Genomic DNA, 18515 nt, shown 5'->3' on the forward strand with positions numbered 1-18515 from the left:
TCACAGAGGTGCACTAAAGACAAGGACGTACTCAGTCTGCAATTTTATGGTTAAAACGAAATAAAGAGTGAAACTAGGACACTGTCAGAGATGATGAGGATGAACCACTGAGTATGAGGAACATATTTATGGTCTGTTTGACAAAACACAATAGCTAATTAGTTGTGGGAAAACAAAACAGAGAGGATTTGAAGAAAAAGAATAATTGAGTGTGTTTCAATCGAGCCAAAGAACACTGGAGGAGAGGCTTTGAGGATTGAATGAGTTGTGTTATAGGACTTGACTTTGAATGCTGCAGAGGCCTGCTCTGGGTCTGACCATGATGATGGTATCAAAGTGAACAGATGCGCATTACTCACCCCTTCATTCAGGGGAAAGAGCCAGTTTGATTAGGACATAGCTTAATTTGTGCTGAGCTCCAAGATGATACAATAGGGTGGTCGTTCATAAAAATTATATAATCTTAATCAAAAGAAATTATAGTTTCACACTTCTGTGCTTTTATCAGCTGAGCAACCAACTTATTGTTCTCATATCAATATTGGCTGACCTTGGGGCAGGCATTGCTACTCAGTGTGAGGCCACTGCAACCCAAGTGTGATTCAAGCCCCACTCATCCATTTCTCATCCAGCTTCCTGCTAATGCATCCTGGGAGGTGGGAAATGATAACTCGAGCTTTTGGGTCTCTGCCACCCACATGAGAGATCCATGTGGACTTTCAGGCTGCTGGTCTCAGCCTGGGCCAGCATCACCTGTTGCAGGTATTTGGGAAGTGAACCAGCAGATGGAAGATCGATCTCTCTCTCTCTCTCTCTCTCTCTCTCTGTCTCTCCCTTTCTACCTTTCAAATGTATAAAAATAAGTAAGCAAACATTTAAAAATAATTTTATATAGTATACACACACACACATATATATATATGATGACCCAAAGTCACTTAACATACATTGTATGGCTCTCTATCTTTCTTTAGCTGATATGATATTTACATATATTTGTATTGTACAGTATGATAATCTGTCTTTTGAAATACTTAGAATTGATATGAACAGAAGTGAATATTTGAGGAAGAATACACAACATTTCTTGAGATTAAAAATTGTAAATAAGTTAAAATTTTTCTAAACTCTGATTCAAATCCTTCAGTATAATGACCTTACACATTTAGAAGAAAGTTTTTGAAAATATGCATTAGTATGTAAACGGGTGAAAAAGAGTACACTTGAAAAAATTAAAAGCAACAACAGGTTATCTGACAAATGATCACAGGCTTATGACTACAACAGAGCCACCGAGGTGCATTTTCAGAAACTCAGACCTCTAATTTCCACACCCTCTACAGAACAATAACAACGGACAAAGAATGGCAATCCATGAAGGTTCTCACTGAGTGTGATTTCTCAGTCTGTAGATCAGGTCTTCAAGGCACCTTTGTACCTTCACAAACCAGTGCTGTAAGCAAAATGGAATTTCTCTTATCCTGTGCTCTGCCTCCCAAATGCCTAAGCCAGAGGCTGTTGCTACAGAGTCTTCCTCCCGGCTTGAAGTCAAATCCCTCCAAAGCATTTACAATCAAAACCTTGGTTGGTATTTACTCCCAGGGATGCTTGCCTTTGAATAGGAGTCTCAAAGTCCAAAAGATAAGTGCTGCAACTACTCTTAGGCCATTGCATTAACTGCAAGTGCCAGGAAAGAGATCCATTGTCTTTTTGGGAGATTATTTCTTATATGGATTCCCTATCAAGTTGCTTAGCATGCAATAGCTGCTCATCAAATAATAATGAAATAGAGAAACTGATTAATCTCTAATAGCTTAAATTTGAGTAAACCATCAGGGATATTTGAGGTTCTGAAGGGGCTGCCTCTTGTTCTTCAAACCATGCCAGATGAACACTGCTACAGACTGGAGTTTATGTCCCTCCAAAATTCATATGTTGGAAATTAGTTCCCAATTTGATGATGGTAGGAGGCAGAGGCCTTGAGAGGTGAGTAGGTGGTAGGTACAGATCTCCAATGAACAGGATTGGTGCCCTAGCAAAAGAGGCCCAAGGGCCTTTGTTTGTCCTGTCTCCAACATGAGGACACAGAGAGACAGTGATCATCCAAGAACCAGGATATGGGCACTCATCAGACACTCAACCTGCAAGTACCTTGATTTTGGACTTCACAGCCACTAGAACGATAAAAAATAAATGTTTGTTGTTTAAGTCTCCAAGTCTGGAATTCTATTTTTTTTTTAAGATTTATTTTATTTATTTGAAAGTCAGAGTTACACAGAGAGAGGAGAGGCAGAGAGAGAGAGAGAGGTCTTCCATCCGATGGTTCACTCCCCAGTTGGCGCAACGGCGGAGCTGTGCTGATCCGAAGCCAGGAGTCAGGAGCTTCTTCCAGGTCTCCCACATAGGTGCAGAAGCCCAAGCACTTGGGCCATCTTCTACTGCCTTCCCAGGTCATAGCAGAGAGCTCAATCAGAAGAGGAGCAGCCGGGACTAGAACCGGCGCCCATATGGGATGCCAGCGCTTCAGGCCAGGGCTTTAACCCACTGCGCCACAGTGCCGGCCCCTGGAATTCTACTTTTTTTAAATTATTTTCAACTATTTCTCATTTTATTTGAGACAGAGATGCATCTTCCATCTGCTGATTCATTACCCAATGCCTGCAACAGCCAGGACTGGACCAGATCAAAGTCAGGAGCCTAGAACTCAATTCAGGTCTCCCACATGGATGGCAGGCACCCAAGTAATTGAACTATCACCACTGTCTTCCAAGGTACACATTGTCAGAGGTCTGGAAACAGGAGCAAAGCCCAAACTCAAATCCAGGAACTTTGATATGTGATGTGGGCATCCCTCACTGGGGCTTAACCACTGTGCCAGACACCTGTCCCTGTGGGATTCTTTTATAGCAGCCCAAACTAACACAGACACCCTATTCAAATGTCCAGCTTGGACAGTGAACGTGAACTCGTGGTATCAGCAGGGTATCATTAACACAAACTCACTACTACCAAACAAAGGAATTCAATATCAAAATAAATCAGAGAAAGAGTACAACAATAAAATGATCTGTGGGAAACGGGAATGAATAAATTGCCATTAAGAAAGAAAAAGGGAAATAAGAGAGAAGGAAAGGAAGAAAAACGTTAAGTTCCCTGTGTTTAGTTTAAAGACAGATTTTCAGTTGTGGTCAGAGCTATATACAGAGTTGCCCTTTGATGATTCTGCAAGAATGCTATTTCCTGTGTCTGTGAAAGTGGCCAGAGAGATACACTCCACAGACTTCTACACACTTGTATCCTGCTTCTGAGTGAAGACTGCCTCCAGTACCCCTATGCTCTGCTGTCTTGGAAACCTAACCTTAAACTTCTCATTTAACACAGGCTTTTTGCTCAAGATAAATATCCATGGGAAACAACAATAGCTGGAGTATCTAGTTTCTGCACCCAGAAAAGGTCAGCGGTTATTTATTTCCATGCCGTGATGATATTATGGTGTTTATAACTTAAATATGCTTCAAAGTATACTCTTACCTTCTCCACTTACAACTGGATTTTAGTCCACGACATTGTAATTGTACCAAACCCTGAATGACCATTCCCATTATGAGACTGATGCAAATGCAATGAACATAATTTCAATGGTGCTTGGAGGGTGACTATTTCCAAAATAGTTTACAGTGTCATTCTGACAGTATCTGCTAATAACGTCATGATGAATTAGTTTTTCTGTTAAAGCATACACTTTACAATGTGCTTTCTTTATGGCACGATACTTTTTTTAAAAAGATTTATTTGAAAGGTAGAGTTACAGAGTGAGAGAGACAGAGATCTTCCATCCTCTGGTTCTCTCCCTAAATGGTCGCAACGCTCAGAGATGGATCCACCCGAAGCCAGGAGCTAGGAGCTTCTTCTGGGTTTCCACATGGGTGCAGGATCCCAAGCACTTGGGCCATCTTCCACTGCTCTCTCAGGCACATTAGCAGGAAGCTGCATCAAAAGTGGAGCAACGGGGACTTGAATCAGCACCCATGTGGGATGCTGGTGCCACAAATAGTGGCCTTACCCGCAATGCCACAGTGCTAGCCCTCTAATTTCCCTTTGAAATTAGTTTTTGCTTTGAGTGCTTTCAAGAATGTTGGATCTGACAGCCTTAGCCAACTCTATCATTGTACTAATGAAGTCAAAGCCAATCTTCAACTCATTTCTCATATAGTCCTATTAACTTTGATCCACTCTGTTATCCAAGGTCCCAGTTAAGCTCCTGAATTGTTCATCAAAAGGAGGACCAAGAAATAATAAATAGATCATCAGCCAGCATCATCAAAAATCAAATTTTATATTTTATGTGGAGAGTATTTATGGAATCAAATGAATATATTTCATTGTATATGAAATTGGATTCATCTAAATATGTGATCTATTCAGTAGTTCATAGGAGTCACCAAGAGTAGCCTCCTTGTGGAAAGGATTAATGCCAAGTAGGACTGACCAGTCCTTTTCACAAAAGGACATCAAAAAGTACAAAATTCAAAACATAATTATTAGCCAAACATAAATATACAGAAACAGATATAACTGGATAAACTACATTGTTTTATTAATCTTAGGGTATTTTACAGCTTTTCTATTAATTGCAGTCTGGCTATCTGCTTCTCATGTCATCTTTGATGTCTTCAACGATATACACTTAGGGAATACAACTTCTTTTAAATTTTACCTTGAATATAATAAATTCAATAAAGTAAGTATGGTGTCAAATAATTTTGGTTACATAAGGGTAAGTTAAAGGATGATACATAATAGTTTTTCCTCAAAATAATTTCATGCTGACAATTCACAATTAACTTCATATGATATCTCTAAAAATTTTCATTTCATTAATTATGCATTGTTGTGTTATAAATAGAAAGATACAACCTAAAACATCAAATCTTTGATTTCTTAGATGTTAGTGTTAAGGTAAAGTTAAAAATATAAACATACACACACTCCCCTCACACACACATTAACACAAATAATACAGAAATATTGCAAAAAATCTTGAAAATGGCATATGAATAAATGAATAAATGAAGCCAAAGTTTTGGGAATAGATATATGTTTGCAAAACAAAATGTAATAAAAGCTATGGTATTGGCAAATAACATATTTAAAAGTTACACTGGTGTTTTATAAAACCAAAAGATTGTTTCAGGAACATCAATTAACACAATTAATTTTCATTGATTATTTTACAAGCAAGATAGTTTCTAGCACATCTTTTTCACCTATACATTACCACATCAATTCAACTCAGAATAGTTGTAAAACTTAAAGGAATCAACAGCTTAAGTGGAAAGAATTTCAATCATAACCTCTTTCCAAAGAATACTTGTCTGCATGGAATCGCCCTCTTGAGGACTATTCGGGGTCATAGGTGCATCCCAGCTATGACTCGAGTCCCTACACAGGTATAGGTAAGAAGCCCTCTACCCAACAGTCTCCACCTCATTGAACTCCAAGTGACTGGAAGTACTCCAGCTTCCTGCCACAAAAGGAGCTTAACAAGTTGCCAACAGCCAAACCTGTTTCCATGCCATCTCCTTCCCTATGAATTGATATTCATATAGCAGTTTAGGCAGAAAGGAGATGTGAGGACATGCTGACACAGGAAAATATCTTGGCCTCTTCAAGAGATTCAAGACAACAATAAGGAAGAGAGCAGCTAGTGAAGGAGGATGTCTGGGGATGATGTTCTATAGGCAAACAAATATGCTTATGTAGGGTCCTGAAGGCTACCGGAATGTGTTTGGATTTTAACCTAAATGCAACAGGAAGTCATAGAACAGTTAGAATCAGGGGAATGAAAAGGCTCTAATTTCACATAGAAAGTTCTGGATAGTGTGGAGAGATAACAAGGGAGGAGGAAGGAAAGAAGGGCAGAGGAGAGGCTGGCTGGAGATTATTCAGTTAGGACAACAGCAAATGATAGTAGCCTGGATTGATGCTGGAGTGGCATCAATGTAGACAGAGCAAATGGCAGGAAGATGAGTGAGAAATATTGCTGGCAGGGAGTCCCTGGACCCTGGGCAAGAGCGGTTACAGTTGAATAGCAGTGGTAAAACCAGATTGGAGCAGAATGAGATGAAGATGTAGAAGTAGCCACAAAGTGTGCAGATGACTCTTAAAATGTTTGTCCATGCAATGAGGCACAGGGAAATATGTGAAGTCTAGAGAGGTTTTTGCTTGCTTGTTTTGTTTGAGTTTTAGGATAAAGCGGCTGTGAGAGTTAGTGCTGCCCCAGTCTTCCCACTGTATTCATTTCCGGTTTCTGGATCTGTTCCACACTCACAACTGTTCAGTGGATCCACAAGCAGAGTACTTCCAAGAATAAACCTAAGACCTTCATCTCCCCGATCTTCTCAATGAAAGAATATTTGGGTAATCGAAAAAAAAAAAAAACTTATCTAACAAAGTGTTAAATTGAAAAACAGTTTACTTATACTAGAGAATTTTCTCCTCAAAATAAAATGTCTTCCCACCATATTTCAGGTTATAAGTAGACCAACGAGTTAAGAAACTAATAATAAAGTCTTTATTTTAGTCAGATGCTCTGTATTCATTTGCAAGGGCTGTCAGAATAATGTACTGCAAACTGGGCAGCTTTAGCAATTCATTGGCTCACAGCCTGGAAGCTAGAAGTTCAAGATCAAGGTGTCGGTAGGACTGCTGCCTTCAGAGGGATGTGAGGGAGAATCTGCTCCACATCTCTTTGCAGCATCCACAGACCGCCAGCTCTGCCTTCACATCCGCATGGTATTTTCCCTGTGAGTGTGAGTCTGTCTCTAACCAAATACTGCCTTTTACAAGCACACTAATCCTAATGAAATAAGGACCGCCCTAAAAACCTCATTTTAAATTGATTGCTTTTGGAAACACCCTACTTAAAAATAAGTTTACATCCTGAGAGTCTGGGAGTAAGAAATTCAGCCTTTCTAGGAGGACACAATTCAACCCATCAGATGAACTACAACAAAAACAGCCTTTCCTGTTCTTAGCAAAAAGAGTAAGATCACTGTGTGTGACACATGCCTTTAAATTCACTGCATTTGCTCAGATTCTTTGTTTGTTTGTTTGTTTGTTTTTGACAGGCAGAGTAGACAGTGAGAGAGAGAGACAGAGAGAAAGGTCTTCCTTTTCCATTGTTCACCCCCCAGTGGCTTCTGCGGCTGACGCAGCGCTGATCCGAAGCCAGGAGCCAGGTGCTTCTCCTGGTCTCCCATGGGGTGCAGGGCCCAAGCACTTGGACCATCCTCCACTGCACTCCTGGGCCACAGCAGAGAGCTGGCCTGGAAGAGGGACAACCGGGACAGAATCTGGCGCCCCGACCAGGACTAGAACCTGGGGTGCTGCACCACAGGCCGAGGATTAGCCTATTGAGCCTCGGCGCCAGCAAGATTCTTTTTGTTTTTTAAGATTTTTTTAATTTTATTTGAAAAGCAGAGTGACAGAGGGAGAGACACATGGAGACAGACAGAGGTCTTCTATCCACTGGTGCACTCCCCAAATGGCCAGAGCTGGACCAGGCTGAAGTCAGAGGCAAGGGCTTCTTCCAAGTCTCCCACATGGATGCAGGGATCCAAACACTTGGCCCATCTTCCTCTGCTTTTCAAGGCACATTAGCAGGGAGCTGGATTGGAAGTGCAGTAGCTGAGATTAAAAGGTAAAATAAACCTCTTAAATTAATTTAATTTGTCTTCTAAGAATATATAAACTCCTGCCCTCTTCTTCTCACAGAAGGATGCAAAATGCAGAAACAGTCAAAGTAGAATATTTAAATTAATACAATGTAAGGTGTTGAGACAGAAGGAATTGTAAAAGTAAATTTCAGCTGGTAATACCCACAACTACCAGCATGTTTACAATAGATAAAAATTTAAAACAAAACAAACTATCTGATCAAACCCACAACTAACTGAAGTTTTCATTTTATTCAGTTGTGAATAAAATAACAGTCACTGTTTTATCCAACAGAGTGGTGGAATCAACCAGTGGAATTGACAGAATGATCTGCCTAATCTGTGCAACTCAAGAACAGTTTTCTGCTGAAAGGAGGTAAGGTTTCCAAACTCAGTTCTTTTCCATCTATTAAAAACTGCTCCAGCTAATGTCTTGACAGTCTAGTTTTCTCCAAATGTGTTCTCCATGCTGTCATCATATAGCCATTTATGGGTATAATCTTTGGAAAACTCTATAGTTTCAAAAAGGCATTTAAAGTCTTGAGGATACATGTCAGTTATTTTCACTCTTTCATTTTTTCTTGTTTGCATCAATATATCCATTGAACCAACTGGACTCAATGACCTTAAATGTTCTATTGGGCTTGCATTGCACTTCCCAAAACAGTGCTGTATCATATGAAAAAATACATCAGAGTTAGTCAATAAATTTCGATGAGGAGTCATCCGAATAAAATACATATTTTGTGAGTTTTATTCTAATGAATCCTTATTCTTTGGCTTTTCCAGGTGTTCATTTTGGGGTATATAGATCACATGGTGACCAAGGCTCCACGTGCAGCACCTTAATCTCACAATCTACTTGCCAGAGCACACGGAATACTTGATACAAGTTTGGATTTTTGGGATTTGCCATTAGTTTCTGGTATTCTTTTTCACTAACAAACAATTTGTTTCTACTCGTCCATGCCTACATATAGAAGTGTAAGAATATAGGTCTTATAAAAGTTTCCAAAGTGCCTTTCTGTTATTTTTAATTGATAAGCTTCCAATTATTTTTAAGGGAAGACCTGCAAGTGCCTTTATTCCCAAATTCTGAAAAAGCACATGTGAAACCACCATGAGTGGCCTTACTAGGCCACACTTTCTAGGATCCATTCTAAAGAAGTCACGGTGGACTACTTCTAGTTTTGCATTCAGATTATTTCCTAAGGACTCAGCAAGGAGGAATTCTGGTTTCTGCCAATGTCTTTAGGGGAGAACGAGACTGAGAGGAGGGCAGGAGACGGCAAATAGATCTTAGTTCTGAGGCTGCTTCCAGGGCCTTCCAGTGTCTTTTACTTCGAAGTACTCAGTATCCCAAAGTGCCATACTACGGGATATTGTTTTCTTAGCCCCAACAACAGCTAGACCTTCAAACGAGGAATGAAGTTTCTGTCCCTTTCAAGGGCAACCAGTTTGGCACCAGTTTCAAATAACGCCTGAGTCAGGACTCCAGGACCTGGATTGCACTCTAGGAAGGGAGGGCAAGGCTCTTTTTGATTGCCCGGCAGGATCCGCACCAAGGTCTCAGCCAATCCCTGATGGCTTATGTAACGCTTAGGCTCCGAGCGGTGCTTGCACACCCACCAAGGCGATCCCCGAACTCAGGAGAGGGCAACAGCTGCGAGGAAGAACCAGACAAGCCACGGCGAGGCAGGTCTCCACGCACCGTCGTTCGGGGTCCTCAAAATGCAAAAGCGACCCATGCCAGCCAGGGCTGAAGACACCAAGGGCAAAGGAAACCCCGCTGCTGGGACCTATATCGTCCCTCTAAGGTGCCCCCTCTTATGACCCAGGTCACTATTTTGGTGAACCCCATAAAAGGCATCCCACGTTCAACATCTCTGCACTGCAGACCAGGCCTGGCGGAAGTAAACACCAGCAACTGCCTTCCACAGTTCTTTCTTTTTTTTTTTTTTTTTTATTTTTATTTCATAAATGTGAATTTACAAAGTGCAACTTTTGTATTGTTGTGGCTCCCCCCCAACCTCCCTCCCTCCCGTGGCCCTCCCCTCTCCCTCTCCCATCCCACCCTTTATCGAGTTTCATTTTCAATTACCTTCATATACTGAAGATCAACTTAATATATACTAAGCAAGGATTTCAACAGGCTGCACTCACACAACCGCACAAGGTATAGGGTACTGTTCAACTAGTAGTGTTTTTACGTTTCATAGTAAAGCACTTTAAGGACAGAGATCCTATGTGGGGAGCATGTACCCAGTGACTCCCGTTGTTGATTTAACAATTGGCATTCTTATTTATGACGTCAGCAATCACCCGAGACTCTTGCTATGAGCTGTCTAGGCTATGGAAGCCCCTTGAGTTCACTGACTCCCACAGTTCTTTCGCAGATAGATGTGCATGTTAGGAACTGCAGAAAGTGTACTGTAGGGAGAAACTCTCACAGCTGCCCTAGATCATTTGTGTACCTAGAAATTCAGAGTAGCATGATAATCTTCATTTTGTGAATGATAATTTACAATAATGTTTTCCTAAAATATGGACAATTTTTGAATATATAGGTATTCCACTTTTCTAGTAACATATATGAGCAGTTATATGGAATAAAGGACTTTATAGAATCTTACAGAATTAAATAGCAAATGTCAGTTTCAGTCTTAGGACTTGTGAAACAAATGTTACAAATGTTGACTCTTGCATAGAAAAGAAGGGATCAAATTTTGGATCTTTCTTTAATATTTTATATATTAACATATTAAGATTTGAAAGCAATTTAAATAACAATAAAGTACTTGAAATAACTCATTAGGTCATATCGAAAACTTTAATGTTTTATCAAAATCAAGAATTGCACTTCACTTCTTTTTTGCAACAGAGTAGTCTGAATTCTCAAATTCATCCATGAGAAGTAGAATGCATGAAAGAAAAGATTTCTGATCCCTAACAAATACAATTATTTTATTTAATTTACCTGATTATTTTTAAAGGAGAGGAATATTTATAAATGTGTAATTTTGTTTTTAAGAAAAAAACTAGAAAGAAAAGAAGCACCAGGAACATAAAAATATCCAAAGAGCAAATCTGCTGACAACAAAGCCCATCTCCAGCCCCGCCTGACATTGACACATTGACGTGTCTGAAGAATGCTCCCATCCTTGTGCAGCAAAGTAACTGTACTTTTGCTCACAAAGCATTTTTACCAAGGCCCTAGTACCAACACAAAATAAAGATTATGGAATTGCCCTTTAAATATCCTGTTCTGTTTATTTATTTAATATTAATTGTTGTTCAATCAATTAATTCATCTTTTTTTAAGTTTACTCATATTTGATAGACAAAGCAACAGAGTGTGTGGGGGAGTGCGGGGGAGGAGAAACACAGAGAGAGAGCTCTTCCATCTACTGGTTCACTCCCTAAATGGCTGCAACAGCCAAGGCTGAGCCAGACAAGCCCCGAGCCATGAACTCCATCTGAATCTCCCACACAGATGATGGACCTGCTTGATCCATCATCTGTTGTCTCCCAAGATACAGATTAGCAAGAAATGGATAGGAAATGGAGGCAGCCCTCAAACCCAGCACTCTGATGTGGCATGTGGGCATTGTCCACAAGAGGCAACTGAACCCACTGCACCACAACACCCACCCCTAACCGCTCAATTTAAAAATCATTAAAAGGGGAGCTGATGCTGTGGTGTAGTGGGCTAAGCCTCTGCCTGCCGGTATCTCATATGCTCACCCATTCCAGTGGCTGCTCCACTTCTGATTCAGCTCTCTGCCATGGCCTGAGAAAGCAACAGAAGATGGTCCAAGTACTTGGGTCTCTGCACCCACATAGGTGGTCTGGAAGAAGCTCCTGGCTCCTGGCTTCAGATCAGCTCAGCTCCAGCCTTGCAGCTATTTGGGGAGTGAACCAGCAGATGGAAGACCTTTCTTTCTCTCCACCCCTCCCCAGTGTGGGAGACCTGGAAGAGAGGCTCCTGGTTCCTGGCTCCTGGCTCCTGGCTTCGGATCGGCGCAGCTCCAGCCATTGTGGCCAAATGGGGAGTGAACCAATGGATATTCTATTCTCTAAAATATTTATTTTACTTATTTGAAAGTCAGAGGGATGAGGAAGGGTGAAGAGAGAGAGAGAGAGAGAGCGCGCTTCTATCTGCTGGTTCACTCCCCCAGATGGCCACAACTGTCAAGGCTGGTCCAGGCCTGAAGCCAAGAGCCAGGAACTCCATCTGGGTCCCCCAATTAAGTGGCAGGGGCTCAAGCACTTTGGCCATCTTCCACTGCTTTCCCCAGGTACATTAGCAGGTAGCTGGATCAAAAGGAGAGCAGCCAGGACTCAACCATATGCTACAGGATGCCAGTGTCACAGTGGCGGCCGAACCAGCTGTGTCACAATGCCAGCCCCTCCTCTCATTCCTGAGATTGGGCCCAGTCCAATTTTATTTAAATCTGAAATGTGACTCCAGCACACTGGAGAACTGGAGACAATGAGGCAGTTTAACTTACCAAAGTGTAACAACTGTCCAGTTTCTAATAAAACCGAATACAGCCTAAGTATATCTCATTGAATCTTTTTTATTTAACAATGCTTCAGAATTATAGAATGAGAAAAACTATACTTACAAGTAGTTTACATAAAAAAATTAAGATATTATAGATGATGAAAAGACCAATCTTAGCTAAACATGAATTCTTTATTGATATTAATAGAAATGGTGCATCCAAAAGCAGTAAAATGTCATCTTATTGAATCTTCCAAAGTGGTTCTGATCATATCTATGTTCAGTTCTTTAAAAATTGGCTAAAGGGAGTAAAAATGGATGATGGCATTGAGAACGGGAATGAAGCCGGGAGCCACATCAAATATGAAAAGCGAAACAAAAATAAGTATTAAAGAAGATACTGCATTTGCTCAAAACTGCAGTCATCAAAGCGAAGGCTGCGGCAGGAAGAATAACAGCCCCCCAAAATGTCCACATCACTGTCCCAGAAGCCTGGGCTCTTTGCAGATGTGATTGAATTATCTTGAGATGGAGGCGATTGCCCTGGATCACCCAGGTGGGCTCTGTGTGATTGCCAGAGTACTTCAAAGATGGAAGAGAAGAGACAAGATCAGAGCTGGAGAAGGAGATGTGACACAAGCAGAAGTCAGAGAGATGTGGAACCATGAACCAAGCCCTGAAAGTGGCGGAAAGACAAGGAAACAGATTCTGTCCTAGATCCCTGCTGACCCAGTTTAAACTTCTGACTTCCAGAACTATAAGAAACTATTCTATTTGTGACAATATGTCTAGATCAGCAGAAGAAAACTAGTAAAAGGGTTGACTGGCCTAAATAGTGCTAAATAATCAGAGAGCAGATAGATGGGAGATAATGGGATAAATTTCAGTTTAAGGCAGCAAAGTCTTGGTCCAACAGCACCAGGTGCAGGACAGTCACCTGTGCCAGACCTCACACATGGAGCTCAGTCACCTTCACTGAATGTCCCCAAGGCAGGGCAAGCCCTTGGGGCCAGCTGGACATGCCCACCATGCCTTGTCTTCCTGTAGTCCCTCCCAAAGATGTATGATATCAAATACTAAGGAAATGTTTTTAAGGTACAGGAATGACAGCGTGAGGGAGAAGAAACAGTGAACAAGAGTTATCAGCATGTTTTCGGGAGACTTACAGCAGATAAAGAGGTGACCGTTGGTGTTTCAGTGGACTCCCATGTTTGTGGGGCTATTGGGAGGCTTCTTCTCAATAGATACATTGAGAAGGAAGCAAACTAAATAGAAGATGCTTTTCATTCTAGAATATATTAATTCCAGGGGAAATATATTGTTTAAGAAAGAATACATCGTCATAGCATATTACTATCACTGAAGAAAATCCACATTACAATAAGGACAACACTGATTAGTTATTTACTCGAAACTGTGGTAGAGCTTAAAGGGAAAGCTGAGGGCAGTTGAAAAACGTCCTCAACTACTTACAGACAAGTCAATATTAGTGACGTCTAAACAGATATCTCAGAAAATAGCTGCAATTTAGAAATATTGAGCATACACTAGGAGAAATAGCTAATGGTTTCAAAGAAGTTGCATTTGGGCAGGAGAAATGGTACTATTTCTTTCAAGTGTTTCTTTACCTCTAGTTGCAAAGCAGAAAATAGGGACACAGTTCCAATCTGGGGAAATTTGTAGGACCAAAATACTATTGGGATTTGTTTCCTTAAATCTCAAAAACAACCAACCAGAATACACAGAAAAATGTTAACTGAAGCACGGGTCTTTTAGGAAAGAGAAATAGAAATAAAAGGAACAGCATCAGAACAACATGCATATAGGTAAATTCATGCACGCATGTGTATCTATGCATGCAAACAAAGAAAAAGAGAATTTATGGAGTTCTTGCTATTGTCAGATACAAAGGTAAGCAATTTATATGAGTATCCATATAATTACCTCAACAGCTCCTGTGAAACTGGAGTTGATATGCCCATTTTATGGCTAAGGAAGCTAAGGTTAAACAGATTTAGCCACAGTCACACAGTGAAGAAAGTGCAGATCTGGTCCAAAAACCCAAGTCTGTCTGACATCATAGCCCATGCCCTTAGTGATAATGATAGAAGAATCTAAGTTCCCTTTGGGAGATCTGAAAATCCAAATAAGATAGAAAGACAGCCTTGCCAAGCAATGCAAGTATGACCAAGATCAGGAGCTTCAGAGCTAGGCTGTGGTTGTAAGAAAACTACAATCCTTAGGGCAAATTAGGCACATGCCTGGAGATCAGTGCAAGAAATGCAATAAATGATTTGAAGTCCTCACTGGCAGACCAGACTACAGAGTATCAAAACTCAAAGTCAGAAACAGAGCTTTTGGTTCTACAGCTACTGACTTCCCACCAGGGAGACAAATATGAGTTTCCCAAGAGTTCTCCAATTACAAAATGCAGAGAGCTGGCTTTCCAGGAGTCTCTCTTAAAGAAGACGCCTGGAAACTTAGGAAAGCACAGACTCTCAGAGGCAAGGAAGCCGACCTGCATCACAGGCACAGATTTTCCTCCAACATGCCAGGCATCTATCTGCCTTTCTCCAAGCTACTATGCAAACACCCCATTAAATAAGACCCTTTCCAGTAAAGTCTATGGGCAATCACTTGTCTAGTTCCTATCAGAACAGTCAGAGGTCAGAGGAGTGCCCCCAGGAAAAGGTGGATGCAATATGACATTTTCAAAAGGGTGGGATAAAAATGAGTAAAATATTGAAAAAAAAGCAAGGGAGCAGAAAGAAAAAGGAGATGGTGCTGCCAAATGCAGAGATGAAGATGTGAGGAAAACTCATCACTGGATAGGCAGAGAGGTCTTTTATACTCACATGCTTTCTCAGGTACCTTATTTTGATTTAACATTTCCTTTGTCTCCTTTTTATTTTGCATGAGAGCAACATTAAAATTTCCTTATTTTGTATTGAAGTAACATAAGAATTCCTTACATATATGTCTCCTTGAAGATTTACACCAATTCAATTTTATTACTTTTATTTTCCTTTAAAATGTAATGATTAAGGTTGGATGTTTTCTTCTTTCAGGTACTCTATTTTATATTCTTCAAAGTTCTAAGGCAATACTGTGTAGGATTTAAATCCTGAACAGTTTTGGGAGATAATAAATTCATAAAGGTTGAGGAATGTGGGATCAATATCTATCCTTGATCACTGACCACTTTCTTTGTAACTCAACTTTGGATGAAAATTCACCACTGCCCAATTCAAGAGATTTGAATACCACTTCTATTTTTAACACTATTCTTACTGCAAAGTACTGTAAAATAGAAAGGATCTTTAGGTAAAGAAAAGAGAACTAGATTTTCAGACATTCCAAGTTATATCCAAATCAATCAGTCTTTGTAATGCATTTGGGATTAAGTGATCTTTTGGTCAATGCATGCCTTTTGTAGAACATCAGTAATATGGAGAGATAGAAAATTCATGTGAAAGTTCAATACAATGATGGATATTTAAAACAAATCACATCTCTATATTGCTTTCTATTATGATTAAATCACCCATTTCTTATCTTAAATCTATCATTTATATGTCCTCAGAATGATTGACGTTCCATTTTTATTTCCAAAATGCAACTGAAACTAGGAGGTTCAAACTCTAGCCAAGTATCTGAACTTCTCAAGGTCAGGAATCATCCTCCCTTGTCTTCATATTACTCAATCCTAGCTAAGCACCTGCAACCAAGTAAACTTTCTCTTCTTTTTCTAACTTTTAAAATTTTTTCACTAACCAGTAATATTTGTACATTTTTATGGGATTCAGTTCAATACTTCAACACATACAGGCAATGCAAATGAATCAATCCAGGCAACTAAGTTTTCCATTTCCTTATCTTTTCGTTGTGTTTGGAGTCTACCAGTTCCTTTCTTACAGTTTTTTTCTACAATATATAATATGTTATCATTAACTACAGTTTCCCCACTGTGCTATGGAATACTAGAAGACTATTTAATTGTGGAACCAAGGAACTTTTTAATATATGATTGTTGAAATAAATGGAATTAGCAAAAATATTGAATTATGAAATACTGACATCAAAAGGCAGCATCTCACTAATGTGCCTATTTTCTTAAAAGGCATGGAGACCATTTCAGCATTAACAAGCACACCTATCAACAAACAGAGAATTTACTGTCAATAAAGAAAAGAAGCAAAATTAAGCTCTGTAGCCTTTTATAACTTGTTCCTGAAAGCAAATTCTAGTTTTTTAATTAAAGAAAATAATAAAAGTCAATTTAATTAAAGAAAGCAAAATTACAAAAGCATTTTACTTTGTGACTAGGTAAATTTAACATTAATAATACTGCGAACTACAACTTAAGGGGAAACAGGCCTTGGTACTATGGTATAAGTGGCTACTTGAGATACCCACACCCTGTATGTAGTGGCTGACTTTAGTTCCTGCTCCTCCACTTCCAATACAGCTTCCTGCTAATGTGCACCTTGGGAAGCAGCAAATAATGGATGAGGCACTTGAGTCCCTGCCACCAATGTACTTCAACCTGGTCCAGATCTGGCTGTCCCAGGCATTTAGAGAATGAACAAGCAGGTGGAACCTCTCTCTCTCCCTCCTTCCCTTTCAAATAAAATGAAAATAAATAATTTTTTTTTTAATTTAGGGGCTGGGCCACCACTGTGGTGTAGTGGGTAAAGCTCTGCCTACAGTTGTCGGCATCCCATATGGGTTCCAGTTCAAGTCCCAGCTGCTCCACTTCCGATCCAGCTCTCTGCTAAGGCCTGGGAAAGCAACAGAAGATGGCTCAAGTCCTTGGGCCCCTGAACCCACGTGGGAGACCCAGAAGAAGCTCCTGGCTCCTGGCTTTGGATCAGCCCAGCTCTGGCCATTGTAGCCATCTGCAGAAATGAACCAGCAGATGGAAGAACGAACTCTCTCTCTCTCTCTCTCTCTCTCTCTCTCTTTCCTCTGCCTCTCTGTAACTCTGCCTTTCAAATAATGAATAAATAAATCTTATTTTAAAATAGTACATGACTACAGACACAAAGATCACAATCACTATCACTCTGATAAGACTTAAAAAAAAAAATTAGGGGTAAACTTTAAATGAAAAACAAAAAGGTACTGCAAGGTATCCAGTGTGTAACAAATCTTCCCAGTCTGATGAATCAATTAATTCACAAGGTTTTTTTTTTTGTTTTGTTTTTTTGTTTTTTTGTTTTTTTTTTTTTTTTTTTGACAGGCAGAGTGGATAGTGAGAGAGAGAGACAGAGAGAAAGGTCTTCCTTTTTGCCGTTGGTTCACCGCGCTGTTCCGATGGCAGGAGCCAGGTGCTTCTCCTGGTCTCCCATGGGGTGCAGGGCCCAAGCACCTGGGCCATCCTCCACTGCACTCCCGGGCCACAGCAGAGAGCTGGCCTGGAAGAGGGGCAACCAGGACAGGATCGGTGCCCCGACCGGGACTAGAACCCGGTGTGCCGGCGCCGCAAGGCGGAGGATTAGCCTACTGAGCCGCGGCGCCGGCCAATTCACAAGTTTTTATTGAGATTCCGCTCCCTGGCGAGGTTCACCAGTCCCAGCAGAGCCATGAACTGGGGAAGTCACGTGTCAGAGGTTGGGAGGGCTCCTTTTATAGATACAGGGCATGGGGGTTAAAGGTCGAGATAGGTCTGATCCTCATTGGTTGACCTTTAGGCACCCACGGGGACCTTGACAAGGACTTTTGGTTCCCAGAAGTGCAGGTAGGGACTCTCCATTCCTGGAAGTGTGGGCCTTCTCTCCTTGCGGATCCCAAAGCTACCAGATACTAAATTTTCAAACTAGTCCCTAAAATAAGTTTCTCCAAGAAATGAATAACTAAAAAGAAATACTAGGTAATTTAAAGCTGTTAAAAGAAAATATATTCCATAGCAGTGCCGGCACACCAGGTTCTAGTCCTGGTCGGGGCGCCGGATTCTGTTCTGGTTGCCCCCCTTCCAGGCCAGCTCTCTGCTGTGGCCCGGGAGTGCAGTGGAGGATGGCTCAAGTGCTTGGGCCCTGCACCCCACGGGAGACCAGGAGGAAGCACCTGGCTCCTGGCTTCGGATCAGTGCAGTGCGCTGGCTGCAGTGTGCCGGCCGCGCCAGCCCTTGGAGGGTGAACCAACGGCAACAAGGAAGACCTTTCTCTCTGTCTCTCTCTCTCACTGTCCACTCTGCCTGTCAAAATTTTATATATATATATATATATATACTCCAATCAGAATTGCTTGTTTAATAATACATCATTGCTTCCTCAAACCAGGCCATGCTG

The 18515-nt window shown here is 40.8% G+C and overlaps 1 pseudogene; it reads right to left on the reverse strand.

Moving 5' to 3' along the window:
- Positions 1-8145: 8145 nt before the first annotated feature.
- The window catches only part of LOC133765286 (dimethyladenosine transferase 2, mitochondrial-like), a 33063-nt pseudogene continuing 22693 nt past the window's right edge, over positions 8146-18515 (reverse strand).

This window comes from Lepus europaeus, chromosome 8 (assembly GCF_033115175.1).
Source record: "Lepus europaeus isolate LE1 chromosome 8, mLepTim1.pri, whole genome shotgun sequence".
Lineage (NCBI taxonomy): Eukaryota > Metazoa > Chordata > Mammalia > Lagomorpha > Leporidae > Lepus > Lepus europaeus.